At 48.9% G+C, this 21534-nt stretch overlaps 1 protein-coding gene across 2 annotated transcripts in view; it reads left to right on the top strand.

Moving 5' to 3' along the window:
• Positions 1-21178, top strand: part of MFAP3L (microfibril associated protein 3 like) — an 86828-nt gene extending 65650 nt beyond the window's left edge. The window contains exon 4 of one of the 2 annotated variants that reach the window (XM_089912692.1): positions 14909-21178. The gene's annotated coding sequence lies outside the window, so the exon portion shown is untranslated. The remainder of the gene's footprint in view (positions 1-14908) is intronic. The other variant, XM_089912693.1, reaches the window with a different exon arrangement.
• Positions 21179-21534: the final 356 nt, after the last annotated feature.

The raw sequence follows: 21534 nt of genomic DNA, 5'->3' as shown, positions 1-21534 counted from the left end.
AGCATATACACGTATATTCACACCAAGTTTTTGTCGGGTTAGCAGCTGAACTGGTTCGACTCTGCAGCTTAGAACTCCCGGTGCTGCGTCGGGAGCCGCTGTTCACTTGTTCCTCCGTGCTGTGCCCGGGAGGAATCCCTGCCAGCCCCGCTCAGTGCCAAGCAGGAGATTCGTGCTGGCTTCATTTATTTTGTTGGATTTGAGGTACATCTTTGATGCAGCATCTACTTGCAAACCAAGTTTGCCACTTCTCCAGTGTCTAATCCTGTGACTAGAATTGCAAGAAGCCACGTGAGTCAACAAGCCTGTAAAGTGCTGAGATTAGACTGTGCATGAAATTTACCCCAAACTGACAGCACTGACTCTGAGAAGGGGGTTGATGGGGCGAGGCCAGCCTGTGAGCCATGAAGAGTGCACGGTGGGGTTTTCTGGCGTGGGCGACACCTGCGACAGCACAGATGGAAAGTGGTGGCCTCGGAGAGAGGACATAATGACCTGTGGGCTCCGGCCTGAAAAGCGTCCATATTCAAGGACCTGGTAAATTACATAAAGGAAAACCAAAGAGGGGTCAGGCATTTCCTGAGCACCAGTGAACTGTGTGCCAGGAAGATTTCTAGGTACTGTACTTGCTGGTCCATGTACTTTACACCATCCTGGTGACAAGTTACGTGATGCCTCTGAAGCTGTTCCCTCCTCTGTGGCCATGGCCGTCCCCTCCCCCCCACAAGGCTATTCCACCCACTCCCACCCCTCACTTTCCACAATCTACCCCCTTCACTGGGATCAGGGCTGTCTGGTGTGAACTCACTCCGCCTCCAAAGTTCTCATTATCAGTTTGTTGTTTTTCTTTACTGATTTCAGAAAAACTTTCTAAGGCTCCGTCTTTGATCCCAGTTTTCCTCTCTTATATCTTCCGGTATTACCTCTGATTTGGCCCATTTCCTTTAGCCCGTAAATGTTCCTAAATCTCGGGCTATCTCCTGACTGCTCCCTCCTCCAGAGATGGCCTTCCCTGTCCACTTTGAGAAGTGTTGACCACTGACCGTGATGTTCAAGTCCCTCTGAATGTGGTTGAAAGAATCTTCCACTCCGCTCCATTCGCACCAGAGATTCTAGATCTATCCGATTACTCGTTGTTCTCCGCCCTCTTCCCCAATCCACCTGCATTTTCCCACATCTGTCTCTTTGGATATAAACATACACCCTGCCTGCTTCCTTCTCTGTCCCCTGAAATCCTACTTACACCTCGAAGGAAACCTGACATCGCACCCGCTCTGAGAATACTTACTCAAAATCCGCCAGTAAAGCGAAGTTCTTCTCTTCTAGGGCATTAATCTATTTCTGTGCGGTAGCAAACAACCCCCAAATCTCTGGCTTACAGTAAAGGTGTCTTACTCTTGTCACATTGCAGACTGTGTGTTCTCCCATTCTGGGACCTGGGCAGACTGGTGAAATCTCACAGTGACTCTGCACCTTCTGCTTGGAGGTGATACACAACTGGTTCTTGCACATGCCATTGACCAAAGCACATTACGTGGCCAAGTCCAAAGTCTGCGGCGGTGGGGATATCTGGTCCTCTTCCAGGGACAGATGTAAGTAACTGCAGATGTCGTCTCTTGGTGCTTTAAGATGACGTGAGGAGCCATATGCCTTGTATCCCTCTCACTTGGGGTAAGAACTAAGCTTTTTTCACATTTTTTATTTATTTTCTTTTAAACCAATTTTTTTTTAAACAGCTTTATTATTGAATAAGCTTTTTTTTTTTTTTTTCTTTCTCTGCACTGGCAGCTCAGGTTCTTAACCACTGGACCACCAGGGAAGTCCCCACATTTTTAAAAATTCAGGTATAATTGACAGGTAGAACATTCGGGTATAATTCAGGTAGAACATTGTGTTAGTTTCAGGTGTACAGCCTAATGATTTGCAATTCATATACAGCGTGAAATGGTGCCCGCAGTTAAGTGTAGCTAACATCCATCATCTCACAGTTACAGAATTTGTTTCTTGTGATGAGAATTTTTAAGGTGTACTCTCTCAGCAACTTTCAAATATGCAGCACAGTTTATTAACTGTAGACACCGTGCTGTGCATTACATCCCAGGACTTAGTTACTTTATAACTGGAAGTTTGTACCTTTTGACCCCCTCCACGCATTTCACCTACCCCCACCTCTGGAGACCACCAGTCTCATTAAGAACTAGGTTTTCGGGCTTCTCTGGTGGTGCAGTGGTTAAGAATCCACCTGCCAATGCAGGGAACATGGGTTCAATCCCTGGTCCGGGAAGATCCCACATGCCTCAGAGTGACTAAGTCCATGTGCCACAACTACTGAGCCCACATGCCACAACTACTGAAGCCCACACTCTTAGAGCCCGTGTTCCACAACAAAAGAAGCCACCGCAGGTATGATGAACTGGGAGATTGGGATTGACAAATACACACTAATATCTATAAAATGGATAACTAATAAGAATCTGCTGTATAAAAGATTAAAATTAAATTTTTTAAAAAAAGAGAAGCCACTGCAATGAGAAGCCTGTGCACCACAACGAAGTGTAGCCCCTGCTCGCCACAACTAAAGCCCACATGCAGCAACAAAGACCCAACACAGCCAAAAATAAAATTAAAATAAATAAAAAATAAATTTATTTTTAAAAAAAGAACTAGGTTTTCATCATCTTGTATCCTCCATGTGTGACTTATATTTTGAGAAACTGGAGTATTTAGAGGTTTTAAAATACTGTAAGTTGCTTAATGTAGGACATATTAGTTAATCTTTCAATGAAGCCCTTTCATGTTGGACAAGCAGTGCATTTAATAAATGTTTATTATGTGTCAAGGAAAACTTCCTATGTCCCCAAGGAGAGCCCAAAGCAGCCACGTAGAGTCCAGCTCAGTAGCCTGACTGAGTCCTTAGTGGGGTTTTAACAGCCGCAGTCCAGGTTTTCAAGCAGAATGGGATTTCATACAGGATACTGGGCACCTCCAAAATCACAGCCGAGTGCAGGAGTAGCTGGAGAGCTGCTACCAGACTTACCTCCATAGGTGAGATTCAGAGACCAGAGGCTGATGCTGCTGTCACCTCCACTGCCAGCACGGACGCCTCCCTCCCATCCTCACTGGACTGAGGGCTACACGCTGGGATCCTGAGTCCAGCCGTAAACCCCCGCGCCTCCCTGACCCAGTGCGGCAGCCGTCTCAGCAGCACAGGGAGGACCTCTGCTCCTCTTCACCTTCCACGGTGGGTCTCACGCTGCAGTGTGTTCACATCCAGAACCCTAGGTGCAAGGGAGTTGGGAAAATTCTGGTTCTGGCTTTCTGGCTCTCTGGGGTTTAGAAAGGTGAACGCCAGGATGAGAGCACATGCTGAGGGCCTTCTACCAGGGGCAGCCCACTCACCAGGCTACCTGAGCCCTCTAGCCCAGCAGTTGTGGAACCTTTCATCTGCCACCTGCACTCTTCTATGGGGAATAGTGGCTCAAGATTTCATCATAGACGTGGAGATGAACTCACAACACTGCTGTATGAAATCCGTGGTTGTACTGAGACACATAACATAGGTGGTAATCGATGTCGTTTATTAAATTGCAGTACTGCTAGGGCTGTGTAGGAACTCGAACTAATTTTTTTTTTTTTTTTTGCGGTACACGGGCCTCTCACTGTTGTGGCCTCTCCCATTGCAGAGCACAGGCTCCGGACATGCAGGCTCAGTGGCCATGGCTCACAGGCCCAGCCGCTCCGCAGCATGTGGGATCTTCCCGGACCGGGGCACAAACCTGCGTCCCCTGCATCATCAGGTGGACTCTCGACCACTGCGCCACCAGGGAAGCCCTCAGACTAATTTTTTTTTTTTTAAGAAGACGTTGGGGGTAGGAGTTTATTTATTTATTTTTGCTGTGTTGGGTCTTCGTTTCTGTGCGAGGGCTTTCTCTAGTTGTGGCAAGTGGGGGCCACTCTTCATCGCAGTGTGCGGGCCTCTCACTGTGTGGCCTCTCCCGTTGCGGAGCACAGGCTCCAGACACGCAGGCTCAGTAGTTGTGGCTCACAGGCCTAGTTGCGCTGCGGCATGTGGGATCCTCCCAGACCAGGGCTGGAACCCGTGTCCCCTGCATTAGCAGGCAGATTCTCAACCACTGTGCCACCGGGGAAGCCCTTGGACTAATTTTTGAGGCTAAAATAGGACTCTGAAAATAGCTCTGCTTTACTGTCATGCATCAGGGCTGAAGTGATGGTGGCAGACAAGTAGGTAAAGGGGGGCAGGAAGGCGAGAGATTGGGCGTCAACTGAGAAACATGAGAAGCTCCATCTGCTCCCGGAAGGGGTGATGCTGAGTCTCGTTCGGCTGTGAGGGCACAGAATTCTATGCGGGAAGGTACTGGATTTCTCACACTTCTCTGAGTGATGCTACCCGGGTGAGAACTGGAGTTTGCAAGCCGACCAACGTTGGCAGGAAGCAGAATGGCAGGCCTTTCCTTTGGAACGTGCGTCCATAATTGCAGTTCACTTTGAAGATATTTTAATGCTGAAATACTAAGCCAATGTTGAAGGAACTTCTGCATCTCAAACTACTCGTCCTGAGCACACAACCACCTTCACTGTTTCGTGTTCTCCTTGGGTCTTGAGTCCTGGGCTCCTGCCATGATCAGGCATGGTGCTGGGTTCTAGGACATAGGGGTGAGTGGGAAAGACACAGAACTTAGAACAGATTCTAGTGGCAGAGTGAGACCGTGAACAAGTAAGAATCGGTGTGTCCAGGTGCTCTCAAGAAACAAAAGGGTGCAGAGGACCCCTTTATACTGGAAGGACTGGGATGGCCTCTCTGAGGGCGATTACAGTCCCAAGGTGTATATGTGATTAACTATTGGGAATCCAAGTTTTCCACATTGAATTAGAAAATGCTCTGCATATTGGTTAGATTTATTTTCTTCCTTAAAAGAGTATTAATAAATATCCTCATCGCTTATGACTTTGGGCCTAAATCCAATTTTAGGTAACAGGCCAGGAAATATATCAATATATTTATACAATACTCTATTACAATTTGTCATACATTGAATTAACTCTTATTTTATCTACTTAAAATAGGCATATTTCAATGTAGGATTCATGTTATAAAAATAAAAACGTATGCAAAATAATGTAACACTGTGTACCACAGGATTTTCCTGGAAGAACATGATAGCTTTAGTGCAAAACCTCATGCCTATCAGACCATGATAAAATGCACTGTAGTGCACTACAGTTCAACCGTTAGAACACAGAAATTAGCACTCTTAATTCCTCCCATCTTTGACCCCTGTTGTGTTCCAGGTTTCTATGGCTGCATACCAAAATTTACTGTCTTAATGGATAAACAAAATGTGGTATATCCATACAAGGGCATACGCTTGCTGGGTTTCCTCCCTTCCTAGGGTTTAGCAGGGTTGGGTCTGCAGGAAGGCGCTCAAGGTCACCACCCACCCCAGTGTGAGTGTACCCAAGGGTAACACTCCTGACAGCTCCCAATGTTTGGAATTGTCTTAACTCCAAGATCCATTCATTGGTTCAACAAATATTTATTGAGAAATGACTATGAACCAGGCCCCCTGAAAGATATTGCAGGTAGGATAACTAATAAGACAGAGGAGTGGTGGACACGAACAAGAAGGTTAATACTATAGAAGGTGGTGCTGGGTTCATGTCCCATAACAGAGATTGAAGCCAGGATGCAGGAGGCTTCCTAGAGGTGCTATCAGCCTGTGAACTGATTCCTAAAGGGTGAGTTGGGATGAGCCAGGTGGAGAGGGAGGTGTAGACAAGGAGGCTGGAGGGTTACACTGGGACCAGATAATGAAGGCACTGAATTATCCTGCTAAGGGATTTGTTCTGTAACACAAGTAATGTGAATCCCTGTGCCCAGCACAAATAATAAGTTCCTGGTAAATCTTATCCTTTATTATTTATTCTATGGGCCATAGGAAGTCAGTGAAGGATTTTAAATGGTGTGTGTATGTCAGGGTAGGGGCTATTGACATAATGAGATTTGCATTTTGCAAGGTCCCTTTGGCTACAAGGAAGAAAACAGATTGTAGAGGATCGATACTAGAAGTAGTGAGGCAGTGCAGGAGCCTGAGGGGGTGATCTGACCAAATGTGTTGGTAGCTGGGGTGGGAGAGTGGCCATAGTGAAGGGAGAAAAGTGGTCCAGTGTTACAGATGGGATGGGATGGGCTGAAGAAAAGGACATGTCAAGGATGACACTGGGTTTCCTAGTTGAGCAAAGCATCTGTGTGGGTGCCCTTCCCCAACATAGGAAACATCGGGGAGGGGGAGGGAGAGAAAGGATGCTTTCCGTGTGTGAAATGTCCAGCTTTAGTGCCTGTGGGACATGTGGGCTCCTGGGCTGAAACTAATGAGAAAATCTGTGCTAGAAATACACCTTTGGGAAGTTGGCAGCCTTTCGAGAGTAATTAAATCCACAGGAGGCGATGCAATGACCCTGAGAGGAGGGAAGAGGGGCAGGCCTAAGGAGGAACCCTGAGGAGGAAGAGATCAGGGCTTCAGGGAAGCAGGAGAGGGTGTCTTACAGGAGCCAAGGGAGGGGGTATTTCACGGAGAGGGAACTTCACGTTTCGCTGGAAATTCAAATGAGATTAAGAATTAAGAATCAAAATTCTCTTTACATCATTCCCCTAGTCATTGAACCTACTACTTGCCTTCATGGGAATCTCTTGCCCTTTCTACTCTCTGTTCTTACCATTTTCTACTTGCTCTTGACTTCATTTGCCTCCTGAGGTGGCTTAAATCCCATAACCAGCCGTTTTAATAATGGCCCAACCACTGTTGGCCGACAGTTCTAAATCAGTGCGTGTTCACCTAAACTGACTCTGTGTGCTGATCAAGATCCTTTTCTCTCCTTTTTCTCACTTCTGATCAACCTTGATGACATTCAGCACAGCACCTGTTTCAGATACTTTCTCCTTTCCTCAAAACATGAATCCCCACTCAACTCTCAGACCCAGTAAATAGCCTCACCTCCTGTTGACCAGGAAGATGGAGGCCCACCACATGAGCTTTCTTGGAAACGTCCCCCTTTACACTTTAAAACTTCTTTTATCTTCTCCAATTCCTTCCCCCTTCCTATATATTCAAAAGAAAAGAAGTCCTCCTCTCCAAATCTAACTTACGTGAACCTTGGCCCCTGTCCACCAGTCACCCCTGGCCTGTCTCTAAAGATGGATTTTCGCTCTACACTGGCCACTGCCTTCCAGCCTAGAAGCAAATGCAAGTCTTTTGTGGCAGGGACGGTCCCTGGAATCCCCACCTCCTGGTGTTCAGGACCTTGTGTGCAGGTGTGACCTGTGACTTGCTTTGTAACAACTAGAATGCGGCAAAGGCGACAGGATGTAAGTGATTGTGTGGATGTGATTAAGGGACATTGTGCCTGTCTTGGGAGCACTCTCTCTCTTTCGGGCCTTGAGCCGCCACATTGGGAAGTCTCGGGCCGCAAGGAGCTCACAGTGGCCTCCAACCAGTGGCCTTCAAAACTGTGCTCCTGGGGCTTCCCTGGTGGCGCTGTGGTTGAGAGTCCGCCTGCCGATGCAGGGGACACGGGTTCGTGCCCCGGTCCGGGAAGATCCCACATGCCGCGGAGCAGCTGGGCCCGTGAGCCACGGCCGCTGAGCCTGCGTGTCCGGAGCCTGTGCTCCGCAACGGGAGAGGCCACAGCGGTGAGAGGCCCGTGTACCGCAAAAACAAAAAACGAAAAACAAAAAACTGTGCTCCTTGGTCCAACAGTCCACAAGGAATCAAAAGCTGCTCAAAGCCACAAAATCCTGGAAATAGATCCTCTCCCCCGCCCCGCCCCTCTGGAGCATCAGATGAGACCGCAGCCCCAACTGATACTTTGACCACAGCTCTGTGAGGCCGTGACGCAGAGCACCCAGCTCGGCCGAGCCTGGACTCTCGATCCACAGAAACTGTGAGGTAACAAATGTCACTGTTGTAAGCTGTACATACGTGGTAATGCTGGTGACCAGCTCTCCATGAGATGAGTAACCTGTACCCTACAAAGGCCCTTCCCTAAAACCTCTGGGCTCTGAAACAACCGCCCTTCATTGCAATAGCTCTTGAAAGGTAAGTAACCCACATTCCCAGCACCCACCCTCTGGGTGGTTTAAAACGGCCTCAAATCTTGGTCATTCCTCCCCAGGGGAGGTGGAGTGTATTTCCCCACCCCCTTGAATCTGGGTCTGACGTGTGTCTTGCTTTTACTAACACAATATTGTTGAAATGATGTTATGTAACTTCAGAGATTTAAGAGATGTACAGCTTTGACTTTATGTACTTGGGACCCATCTTCCCAGAATCCTGCTGCCCCATGAGAAGCCCAGGTCTTGTGGAGAAACTACCTATGGGGAGGAAAACCAGGGTCCTGGGTCACCAGCCCCAGCTGAGCACCCGCCAGCAGCCAGCACCAACTTCCAGGGTGAGAGGGGCCATGTGGGAAAGTTCCTGCCCCATCGAGCCTCTCAGGGCCCCAGCCGACACACGTATGCAGCTGGAGAACCACCAGCGAGCGGGGCCTCGTCAACCTACAGAAACACAACGATGATGCTAATTTTTAAAACGCTGTAAGGTTGTTTATTAATTAGCAGCAGATAACTGAAACACTCCCAATGCTAATCTTCACTTCTCTGGTGAAGCAGTTCCTTTAAGGATCAACAGTGACCTCAGCTGAAAATTCGGGGGCCTCCTCTTCGTCTTTTTCTTTCTGGACGGCTCCAAGGCATGTGGCGCTACTGAAACTCCTGCTCTTGGTGCTTCCATCTCCTTTCATTTCCATGGCCTCCCCTAGGGCTCAGCCTCTTCCCCTCATCCCCTGAATGTGGAGGTTCCCAAGGTGATGTGCTTGGACATTCTCTATAAACTCTCGGTGGTTTCCTGCAATCTCATTGCTTTAAATGTCACCTGTGGGGCTTCCCTGGTGGCACAGTGGTTAAGAGTCCGCCTGCCAATGCAGGGGACACAGGTTCGAGCCCTGGTCCGGGAAGATCCCACATGCCACGGAGCAACTAAGCCCATGTGCCCCAACTACTGAACCTGCACTCTAGGGCCCACAAGCCACAACTACTGAAGCCCGCGCATCTAGAGCCTGTGCTCTGGAACAAGAGGAGCCACCGCAATGAGAAGCCTGCGCACCGCAACGAAGAGTAGCCCCCGCTTGCCACAACTAGAGAAAGCCGGTGCGCAGCAACGAAGACCCAACGCAGCCAAAAATAAATAAAAATAAATTTAAAAAATAAAAATAAATGTCACCTCCATACAGATAATGTCCAAATCCTGGAAGAGGCATAATGATTAGAGTCTCCAAGTCTGGAAATGGGCCAGACAGGGCTTTAATCCTGCATCTGCCGGTTCCTAACCAACCGTGTGACATTCACGCCAACCATGAAAGTGGTTTAACCCCTCTAAACCTCCATTTTCTCCTGTCTTCAATCTGGATAATAATAGCATCTTGCTCATGGGGACATCACTTTAGCCTGCCCCAGCATGAGTACTCGGTAAAGCAGAGCTTTCCCATGCTTTACAGTTTTTCATTCCACTGCTTACGTAAGAAAAAATATTTGTACGCAAGCCAGGGTAAGTGGAGGTGACTGAGGTCAGAAAGAATTGGCCGCAGGGCTCTGGCCTCTCCAGCCCCTGCCCAGCCCCACCCTAGGGGCTGATGACTATTCAGGCCCTCACACCACTGCTGGCACGCCAGTGGGAAGCGGTGCAGTAAATGGTAACAATTTTTATCTCTGCCCCTGACCTCTCTCCAGGGCTCCAGCGCCACCGTAACAATGCTGCCGGGTTCCACCCACTTCCTCTACCCCAAAGACCAGAGGGTGATTCTCAAAGCGAGGTCCCTGGTCAGCAGCCTCAGCCTTACTGCAAATTCTCAAGCCCCAGCCCAAACCTACTGAATCAGCGCCTCTGGGGATGGGCCAGCACTCGATTGGTATGTTAATGACCCCCCACCAGGTGATTCTGAGAACCAGCGACCAATAGTGATTTTAGCTGAGTAGCTATGCCTGCTCCGCCACCCCGCCCCTATGTGGGTTCATTAGTCCCACTACCTCCCGGCTACCTGGGCTCAAAACCTCAGATCCATCCTTGATGCCTGCACCTACCAGCCAGCCCTGTCTAACCAGTCATCAGCCCTGACTTTCCCTTGTCACTCAAATCCTTCTCCTCTCTGTCCCCACCGCCATGCCGCCAGAGGAGGAGCTGGCCAGCCTCTGCTAAACCAAGTCACTCGAAATCCAATTTGACTGCAACCAATTTCACCAACAGCCAGTTAGGTTAAAGCAAGTTTAATTTAAAAATTAAATTAATTACAATTGGATTCACATTTAAACAACTATTAATTAAACTGTAACTAAAATTTAATTATGTAATTAAAGTGAATTTAAATTTATAATTTTAAAATATTAATTAAATAGAAATTTAATTTCATTTAAAAATTAATTTCATAGTCAAATCTGCCCATTATTTTCCTTGTGATCTGTACCACTTCTAAATTCACTCTGTCCTTACTCCCCCAGATGGTTGATAAATATCTAATTCTTCTAGTTCCTCTACCCTTTAATTTTCTTACATTCAACTTCCGAATTGTCTGGAGTTTGCTGTGATTCTTGGTGTAAAGTGAAGTTCACATCACCTGCGGGAGGGAAAAGGACTCCTCATTACGATGCTAAGTTCTGGGGTCTCATTCCCCCACAGGCCTCGCGTAAAGATCGAAGGCGATAACCAGGCATCTGGGTGGTTGTCCCACTTTCTACGTGGGATGGACTTTCTCTACAGCTTCTCAGTAGTAGCTTGAAATGGGCTTATTTGCTAGAAACTCAGGCATACGTGTTCTTGGACAGGTTCCCCTGGAAATCCTTAAATGCTCAAGACTGCGTGCTGGGAAATACACCTTCTGGGTCCTTCCAGGGAGGGAGGAGATGGACAAATGTCACTCTAGACCAGAGATGGTAGGCCCGCCCTCTGCCTGGACAGATGCCCGGGGAGCAGGGGCTGGGGAGACAGACGAGGGTCGGAAATCAGGGGCTGCCCTTCCCACTGCTGGTCCTGAGGGGAAGCATCACAGAGACAAGGAAGCCGGAGCCAGGAGGGACGTACGGGGCGGGTCCAGGCCACACGGGCTGCGGCAGCCGCGGCATGAGGCAGGGCCACCTACTTAGAGCTCCGCTCCTGTGCAAGGAGGTAGGGTGCCCTCGTGCACCGGGAGAGCAAGGGCACCGAGGACAGAGCACTGGGCCTGAGCCGGGGGCTGCCGTGGTGCCGGCGAAGAGGACCTGCTGAAGGGGCTTCTCAGGCTTGATGGAGATGCAGCTAAGACCCAGAGCCGCCTCCGCTGTGCTCCAGGACCCTGGGGGCCGGGTCGGCAGGGGTACCGCCAGCAGCTGATGCACCAAGAGGAACCAGAAATCCTCCCACCCCAGCTTCATGGCAGCCGGCGGCCCTGGGGCCGGGCAAGACCAGAGGGCTAAGGAGGACAGCAAGAGGGGCCGGACTAGACACGCCTCCCTCTGTGGACCCACGCCACACCCCAGATGCCACGCCCGGAGGACTAGGGGCAGGAGGGGGCAGCTGAGAGACTGACGCTTCGCAAAGAGAAGGAGTCGCCTGGAAAAGACCACTGAAATCTGTAGACACAGAGGACCCCCGACCGCCCAGCAGCACCCAGAGGGTCCGGGTGGACGAGGGGCAGGAAAAGAACTGCGCATCTTTGCACATCTGAGCAGTGGACGCGTGTAAATCAGCAGCCCCGCTACCTGATCAAAGTAGAAGAGACATCTAGCAGCTTGTAGAAATGCAGAAAGGTCTGGAAATTTCCTACCATAAATGAACTGTTCGTTTTCCCCCATAAAATAGGGCCAACTTGCCTAAATTAATTTTCAACTTATTAAATAATGAATAAATAAAAATGCAAAGTATGAGTAATGTATGAAAAATACTGGTCCAACAAAACCCATCTATCCATAGGCCCATTTATAACAAAGGACACACCCTCGCCCTGCTGGCCCTCCCACCATCCCCCCCAGCCCCGCCCACTTGATCCCCCCAGAGGGACCACTCTCCTGGGTTCTGCCCCATCATTCCCTCGTTTTTCTTAACAGTTTTACCACGTGTTTGTTTCTCTAAACAATATACATAGTTCAGCTTTGTAGGGCTTTCTTAACTTGCTATAGGTAGCCTTTGTTGTATGTATTCTTTGGGGACTTTTTTTTAATTGAAGTATAGCTGATTTACAATGTTGTGTTAGTTTCTGGTGTACAACAAAGTGATTCAGTTATACATACATAACTTTTATATATATATATATATATAACATATATATATTCTTTTTCAGATTCTTTTCCATTATAGGTTGATATTGAATATAGTTCCATATGCTATACAGTGGGTCCTTGTTTATCTGTTTTATATAGAGTAGTGTGTATATGTTAATCCCCAACTCCTAGTTTATTCCCCCCCGCACCCCGCTATCCCCTTTGGTAACCATAAGTTTGTTTTCTGTGCCTGTGAGTCTGTTTCTTTTTTGTAAATAAGTTAATTTGTATCATTGTTTTAGATTCCACCTATAAGTGATATCATATGATCTATTTGTCTTTCTGTGTCTGAGTCACTTCACTCAGTATGACAGTCTCTAGGTCCATCCACCTCATTACAAATAACTCAATTTTGTTTCTTTTTATGGCTGAGCAATATTCCATTGTATATAGGTACCACATCTTCTTCATCCATTCATCTGTTGATGGACACTTAGGTTGCTTCCATGTCCTGGCTATTGTAAATAGAGCTACAATGAACATTGTAGTACATGACTTTTTTTAAATTATGGTTTTCTCAGGGTATATGCCCAGGAGTGGGATTGCTGGGTCGTATGGTAGTTCTGTTTTAAGTTTTTTAAGGAACCTCCCTACTGTTCTCCATAGTGGCTGTATCAATTTACATTCCCACCAACAGTGTAGTTCCTTTAGGGACTTTTTTTTAGTCAGTATTTTGTTTCTTAGGTGCTTCAATGTGGTTAAAGGTATAGAGGAGAAAAGAGTTTTCCTCCACTGTCTCAGGGCCCCTGTCTGGGTCTGAAAATTACACCGACAAAGAGAGATTAGTAGGAGAAAAGCATGCAGATTTATTTAATATAAGTTTCACATGGGACTTCCTTGGTGGTGCAGTGGTTAAGAATCCACCTGCCAATGCAGGGGACACGGGTTCGAGCCCTGGTCTGGGAAGATCCCACATGCCACACAGCAACTAAGCCCAAACGCCACAACTACTGAACCTGTGCTCTAGAGCCTGCAAGCCACACTACTGAGCCCACGAGCCACAACTACTGAGCCCATGAACCATAACTACTGAGCCCATGTGCCACAACTACTGAGCCCACGAGCCACAACTACTGTGCCCATGAACCACAACTACTGAGCCTGCATGCCACACCTACTGAGCCCACAAGCCAAGACTACTGAGCCCGTGAGGCACAACTACTGAGCCCATGAGCCACGACTGCTGAGCCCGTGAGCCACAACTACTGAGCCCATGCACCACGACTACTGAGCCCATGTGCCACAACTACTGAAGCTTGCGTGCCTAGAGCCCGTGCTCCGCAACAAGAGAAGCCACCACAGTGAGAAGCCTGCACACCACAACAAAGACCCAACACAGCCAAAAATAAATAAATAAACAAAAAAATTTCACGTGACATGGGCGCCTCCAGAAGGACACGAGGACCCAAAGAAACAGACCTGAGCACGTGATGCTGGGTGTGGTGCAGAGTGCGCAGTCGTGGAGGACGGTGGGGCTCGGGGAGGATGAGTGATGTAGTAACTGGGGGGGAGGGCGGTCAGCAAGGCCTGCTTGTCGGGACTCTTCTTGGTTCCCTCCATGTGTGGAGATGCAGACATTCTTTTCATCTGGGTGTGCAGAGGGCACCTCTCACCTGAGGGCTTTGTGACCTGCTTCAGGGGAGAGAGGTGGGGGAAGCTCAGAGGGACCTTCATGCTTCTGCCATTTTCTCAAACTCTAGTAGCTTAAAATATTCAATAGGCCGAGACACCGTGTTTGTGGTATCATGTTCCGAACCCCATCCCAGGTAACTGATTCATCCCTTGGCCTTTCAGGGCATGTCTGTGCCCCCAACTCACCCGCCCACATCTGAGCTGTTGCCAACCGTGCTCCCCCGAGCATCCCTGTGTGGATCCCGGGGCCCACATCCCGGGGCTCCTCTAAGGTGTGCGGCTGGGAAGGCCGGCTTGTGGCATGGAAACTGGGTGGTCACACAGGGGCCCACTGCCTACGAGGACCTGCACTGCCTCAAAGCTCTGCTGTCTCCATCTGGCATTCTTCATTTCTGGGTAAGGGGCTCTGCATTTTCTTTTGCACCGGCCCCACTAAAATAGAGCTGGTCCTAGAGCTTGAGTGTGTGTTCAGGTCCCAGCATAAGCTTCCATTGACTGTCGTGCTATTGCCTGGAGGACAGCAAGAGGGTCCAGACACGTGGATGTCCAGACCCACCCGAGGGTGAAAGTTCACGCTGCCCCACAGCCCTGCCCACACTTTTTGTCCAACTTCTTACATTTTCTCACTCTGGTAGGTATGAAATGCTGTTCTTGCATTATTTTTTAATTACACTTTTTATAATGTGATCATTGTAGATTCACACGCAGCTGTTAGAAACAACACAGACACCCTAAGCCCACCACCCAGTCCCCCCAGTGGCAGTACCTGCAAAACGTCAGTGCAGTGTCACAGCCTGGACACGGGCACAGACACACCCACTGACGCCGCTGAGGTCACCTGTTCTCGACTGTGTGTATGTGCACTTCGTTCTGTGCGGTTTTATCATGTGTTGCTTTGTGTATCCACCACCACAGAAAGGATCCAGAACACTCCCACCATCACAGGGATCCCGTGTTGCCAAAAACAACCACACCCACCGATCTCCCACCGCATCCCTCACTCCTGACAGCCGAGCGTCTATTATCCATTTCTACAATTCGTCTCATTTCAAGAAGGCTGCAGATGGAATCATCCAATGTGCAACCCTTTGGGATTTGCTTTTTTCATTCAGCACAACACCCCTGAGATCCACTCTGGTTCTTGCATGGGTCACAGGTCATCCGTTTTATGGCTAAAAGAAGCAGTTCAAGGTCTGGATGGACCCGTTTCTTTGACCAGTTTTAGGAGAATCTGGGTTGTGTCCAGTTTGGGGCTATTACAAATTCAGTTGCTATTGTATTGAGGTACAAACTTTTGTGTTAACTCTCATTGTACTTTTAAGATTAATTTCCCTGAAAACTCAAGTTAAACATTCTTCTCGTTTGTTTACAGGCAACTTAGGTTTTCTCTTCTCCGAAATGTCTTTTGACCATTGCTCTTTCTAGTTATTTATCTTTCTCATTTTGGCTCAGTGGGAATTCTTTATAGATTCTGAATACTAATCTTTTGTCCATAATATATGTTATAAATATCTCCCCATCTCCAGTTTGCCTTTTCCCTCTTAGGTGTCCTTAGATGAACATAAATTTTTAATCTTAATGTGGTCAGACTTATCGCTGTCACCCTTTTGTTTGTGCTTTTGGGTTCTGTTTAAGAAGTTATTCCTTACCCCAGGATCACAAAGGTAACCAGCACGGTCTCCTAAAGTTGTAGGGTTTTGACTTTCACATTTAAGTCCTTCATTCTCCTGGAGTTTGATTAGTGTGAGAGATTTAGGTAGGGGTCCAATGGCGCTTTTTGAACACGAATGCCCAGTTGTCCTAAGACCATTTATTGAAAAGTCTGTTCTTTCCCCAGTGATCTGAAAAGCCACCTCTTTTGTGTATCGTGTCTATTTATTCTCGAGTCTGTTTCTGGGTTCTCTCTACTCAGTAGCAGAAAACGAGCAAGTTCCCCTTGCGGGGAGTGGGGGAGATGGGGCAGGTTTATTCCTGGCACCCTTGTGCCTTTTCAGGTCCTAGCCTGTGCCGGTGGTGTCTCTTTTGAGAAGCCCTGCCCTTCGAGGGCCTGGGCTTTGTCTGGTCTTTGATCCCTCAGGGGGCTCCGGAAGGTCCGCAAATGCCAGCTTCGGGGGGTCCACCCCCCTCTCGGGCACCTGGCCACTCATTAGCCGGCCTTCTTGCCAGTTTAAGTTCTAATCAATTTTTTACCTTCTTTACTGGGTGTTTTCACAGGGGCGTCACTCAGAGTATCTCATGCGGCCAGGAAGGGAAACACAGGGGATTCACAACTCAGCCAAACTGGCAGCTCAGCTGACCCCAGGAGAACTGGAGTTGGGGCAAACGGGCTTCCAGCCCTTCTTCACTGCTTCGTGGCGCCCACTTTGGGTAGTTCGAAAGCCTCCAAACTCATCTCCCAGCTCGAATCTCTCACCAGCCCAACCCACATCCCCCATGACTGCCAGAGTCACCCCCTCGGAGCAGATCCTTGACCAGGACACAGCGCCCTCCGCCACCCTGTCCTCCCTCGTGGCTGTTTGGCTCGAACGGGTCTCGCCCGTCGCCTCTGAAAGGAGGGCCGAGACCCCCAGCCCCGCCCTGGAGCTCAGACCGCCCCGCCCCCGCGCCGCGTGCCCAGTCTGAGCCCCGCCCTGTGCACGTGTCACGTGCCACGGCAAGCAGGACTTTGCAGCTGTGGTTGGAGGAACAAGCCTTTAATTAGGGAGATTCTCCGGGATTATCAGGTGGGCCTTAAGTACGCACATGCGCCTTTAAGAGCGGAGGACGTCCTTGAGCTGGAGGCGAGAGCAAAGAGCCGCGAAGTGTGAGAAGGGCGGGCCTGGAAGGTGAGGCCCAGGGCCTGAGGAGAGCGGGCAACCCCGGAGGCTGGGAGTGACCCTCGGCTGACAGCAGCGGCCGGGAAGCAGGGACCTCGGTCACAGGGACACCCGGACCTGAATTCTGCCCACGAAGGAGCCTGGAAGCAGGTCTCCTCAGAGCTCCCGGCAGAGCCCTGCCCGCCCCGCCTTGATTTTGGCCTTGGGAGACCCGGAGCTGAAAACCAGGCAAGGCCCCCAGACTTCCCGCCTGAAAAACGGAGGTAAGAAATTTGTGTTGTTTATTTCAGTAAAGCGTGTGGTGATTTGTGAGAATGGCAGTGGGAATGAATACATGCACCTCTGAGCGGGAAGGGCGCTGCGGTCCCGTGCGTTCACATCCCCTGTCTCAGGTACAGCTACCCAGCCTCTCCCAGCCTTTGTTCTGTTTTTCATTGGAAAGGAGTGTAGATCCCCAATTGGCTTACCTCACAGGCGTTCTGGGGTGACGCAGTGTGATAACTTCCACAAAATGCCCGCCTGTGCTAATAAACAAGAGGTCCCCTCTTCGCACGTACCACCCTCTCCCGCGGTCATACCTTCCTCTGGCCTCTGATGCTCTAACCTCTTCACACCGACCTGCTGCCCGTTCTCCAAGGCCCAGGTGGGCTGTCGCCTCTCACACACAAAGCGGGGATCCCGCTTCTACAAGTAAAGCCCTTCTCCTAAGAATTCGTGCAGTTTGCCATCTTTACCCCTACATCAGAACAAGATTACAGCGGAGGCCTCTTCTTTCCGTGGAATCTCAGGAAATAGCGGAAAGGAGATGCAGGACTTTTAAAAGCTCCCACCACCTCTCCTTTGTTTCATCACGGGGTTCAGGGAGCAGGTGTCAGGTGCCTCAGAGCAAGGCCTCTACCAGGTCTCTGAATCGCACCCACTGCCCCTCAGGACCAACTGTATATCAGGACTGTGAAGTGTGATGGACTGAACTGTGTTCCCCCAAATCCAAATGTTGAAGCCCTAACCTCCAGGACCTCAGAATGTGCCTGTATTTGAAGATAGGGCCTTTGAAGTGGTGATTAACTAAAATGGGGCCATTAGGTGGGCCCTGATCCAACCCGTGTCCTTATAAAAAAAAAAAAGGGAAATTTGGAGACACAGAGAGATATGAGGGGTGGGAGCACCGAGGAAGGACCATGTCCTCACAGTGAGAGGGCAGCCATGGCCTCGGGAGAAACCAAACCTACTGACACCTAGATCTTGGACTTCTAGCCTCCAGAACTGTGAGAGAGAAAATTCTGTTGTTTAAGCCGCCCAGTCTGTGTTACGGCAGCCTTAGCAAACAAATACAGGAAGAATAAAACCATGGAGGAGACACCTGGTAGTAGTTGATTGTTCAGTAATCCACAAGGTGTACCTGGCTGTGTTCAGAGTTGACTTCACGTTTAAAAATTTACTTTTTTGATTATAACAGTATATTATGAAAACAGATCTTCAAGGGCCACCGTAACATAATTTTAGGGCAATGCCCTGGGATAAAACAAGAATCAACCAGGGAGTGTTGGAATCTACATCTCTTTACAGAAGTAACGATTATTGAATTCTGGTCCAAGGTGCAAGGGAGAGGACCAGCTTAAGGCCAGGTTATTCCATGATTGTCTAAGAAATCTCTATCAGAACCAGATCACTGATCATTTAGTGATTGCCTGTGACTGCCCATGTCTCGGAGGAGGCAGTGACTGCTCCTGTGTGAAAAGCTCTGTTCTTCCAATAATGAAAGTTGCTGAGTAGCTGCTCTCTACCTATGCAGCTGGTGGGTCAAGAGCTCCCACCTGGTACCGGCCTCTGACACGATGACAGTCATACTTGCCAGTTCCATCCCAATTGCGGGCATTGCTGCCAGACATACGTTGATCATGCCTTGTTCATAGCTTGTGTATTTTTACACAGCTGTGATTAAACTGACAGAAATGTGTAAAGGCAGGAGGGAGAAAAAGAAGGAGCAGGGGCTCCATGTGGGACCCTGGCAGCTATGCTGTGGTTGTTTCATCACAGGCACCGTGTTACTGAACTTGGGTTCAGCTGCTCTTGGCTCAAGAGTCCGGTACTGAGAGTTCCTTGGGTAAAAGGAAAGGTAGTTGTGTTGAGGAAGCCGGCAGTCCTGGGGAGAAGGTGGACTCATGTCCCAAAGAACCAACTCCCCCTTGCCGATCAAGGGCAAGAGCTCTTAAATGGGAGTTTCAGGGGTGCACATGCGGGGTGAGGGCTACGTGCAGAAACAGCATAGTCAGCTCTGACAGTCATCTTGAAATTGGTCCTTGGTGCTCTGACCAGCATCATCTTGATTGTTTTAGGTACAGTTAATTTTCAGCTCCAGGGTCGGTCGGTTTGTTCCCATTTCCTTGAGGCCAGTTCTTGGACTTGTGTAAGATGGAGCAGCTTATGGCATGGCTACATTCTGGCCATCATGTAGTTAACTTCTTCCACCTGTTGGGGATTTCAGTATCTGCAAAACAGCTCAAAGGATATGGCTCAGACTAGTATCTTTAGTCCTTGAAGAGGAACTAAAGGTCCTTGACTTCGTTTAATGGCTAAACTATTATTATATGGTCTGTTTGACTATTTTCCCTTGCTTTTGCATTTTCTCAATTCTCTGACTAAATTTGTTCTTTGGCTAAAGTTTTTCTACTGACAAGAGGCAGGTGAGGACATGGGGTGGGGGATGGGGTCTGTCCCAGGAAGGCCCCATGGGGTTCTCCTCAGTTTCAACCTCACTGTCCTTTTATTTTTTTCCAGTTATGTGGTTCCTGATCATGTGGGCCTTATATGTCTGAATTGGTTTTTTTAATTGAGGTATAGTTCCTGGACAATATTGTGTAAGTTACAGGTGTACAATATAGTGATTTACAATTTTTAAAGGTTATACTCCATTTATAGTTATTATAAAATATTGGCTGTATTCCCTGTGCTGTACAATATATCTTGGTGCTCATTTATTTTATAGTTAATAGTTTGTACACCTCTCCTATCTTTTCCCTCCCCCATCCCATCCCCCTCCCCACTGGTGACCACTAGTTTGTTGTGTGTATCTTACCTCACTGTCCTTTCCAACACACTGTGGTACAAACAGCCTCATATACATCCTGTGAGTAGCATCTTCTTTCTCTGTATCTTCCCACATCGCTAGCATCAAAGAATTTGCCTGAAATATGCAGTTTTTAAATTACACTTAGATCATTATTTTCAATGTATCCACGTACTGTTTACCTCCTTGGAGAGATTACAAGCTTCTGGGAACAGGAACTGGGATCTCTTCTTGGTACCAGCACAGTGCCTGGTACCAAGGAGGCAGGTAATAACTATTTAGTTAACAAATGAAACCCAGTTCCCAAGAAAAATACCACCAGAGCCTTAGGGAAGGAATGCCTTAATAAATCACCTTCCATCCCACCTCTCTGTCTCTGAATTCTTTTAGACATTTAGAATGTCTAAAAGAATTTAGAATTTAGAATGTCAAGAATTTAGAATTCTTTTAGAATTCTAAATATTTGAGCATTCTAAAATGCATGGTTTTAGCAGAATCTAATCATTCTCTTTGGGGCTTTCTCAGGGCAAAATCTGGCCACAGCCAATGCGTGTCCAGCCACCCCCCCCCACCATCACCTTTTCTCTCCTTTATGCCCCTTCCTCCACCTGCAAGCCCTTCTCCTCGTATCCCTTTCCCGAGTCTCTGCTTCCTTCTTTGGCAAAGCTTAGCCCAAGGCTTGTGTTTCACACCGGTCTTGCCCTCTTTAAATCCCGTTGCATTATCGGCATCTAATTCCCATTGTGTGGGTTCGTGTCACACACACCCACGGGCCACGCAGCGTGACTGTGTGTCTTCGGCGGCCCCTGACCCACGTGCCTGCTCACCTCTGTGTCCTGGGAGAGGGAGACATGCTTACTCTCTGCCACCCGCCTTCTCGCTTCTTCCCGGGAGGCAGAGATGCCCCAGCACTTGGTCTCACGGCCAAACATCGTGGGACCCACGTTTGCTTTGGGGAGGATGACTTAAAAGTCACTTACTTATTCAGCCATTGTTTATCGAGAACACGTTGAACAAGATTTACAGACACTGCTTCACAGACACTGCTTGGGTCCCTGGAGACGTGGCCGTGAAGTGGCGTGGGGCGCCATCGCAGAGGGGGTGACAAGGACATCGACAAACACATGAGAGCGTTTTAGATGAAAGAACGCTAAGGATGAGACGGAACAGAGTAGTGGGGCTGCAGTGGGAAGGTGGCTTATTCAGTTTAAGGTGTCCGGAAAGGCCTCTCCAAGGAGGTGACAGTTTAGCCTAAAGACAGGGTTCAAGACAGGGAACCCGTTATGCAGAAAGCTGGGGGTGAGGCCGGAGAGAGTGGGGGGTAGGTGGGGGGTGGTCACGAGTGGGTGCAGGAAGCGGGGGAAGTGGAGAGCTGCCAGGCCCTGGGGGCCCCGGGGGTGGGTTGGCCTGGAGGTGGGAGTTTTATCCCAGACGCAGTGGGAGCCACTGGCGGATTGTGCTCAGGAGGGGAGGTGGACTGATGGGCATTTGAGCTTCGGTGCCGGATGGTGGTGCTGAGGCAGGGATGCAGCAGGGCCGTCGCTAGGACCGTGTCGCAGTGGCCCCTGCAGGAGGCAGGGGAGGCCTGGACTAAGGTCATAGCCGTGAAAACAGCGGGAAGTGTGCAGCTTCCGAGGAGATTTTGGCAGTAAAAGCAA

Source organism: Delphinapterus leucas, chromosome 6 (genome assembly GCF_059928025.1).
Source record: "Delphinapterus leucas isolate spDelLeu-1000000601 "Yukka" chromosome 6, BTC_Dleu_Yukka2, whole genome shotgun sequence".
Lineage (NCBI taxonomy): Eukaryota > Metazoa > Chordata > Mammalia > Artiodactyla > Monodontidae > Delphinapterus > Delphinapterus leucas.
The sequence above is the reverse complement of the archived record's forward strand: the minus strand, read 5'-3'. Positions and strand labels throughout refer to the sequence as shown.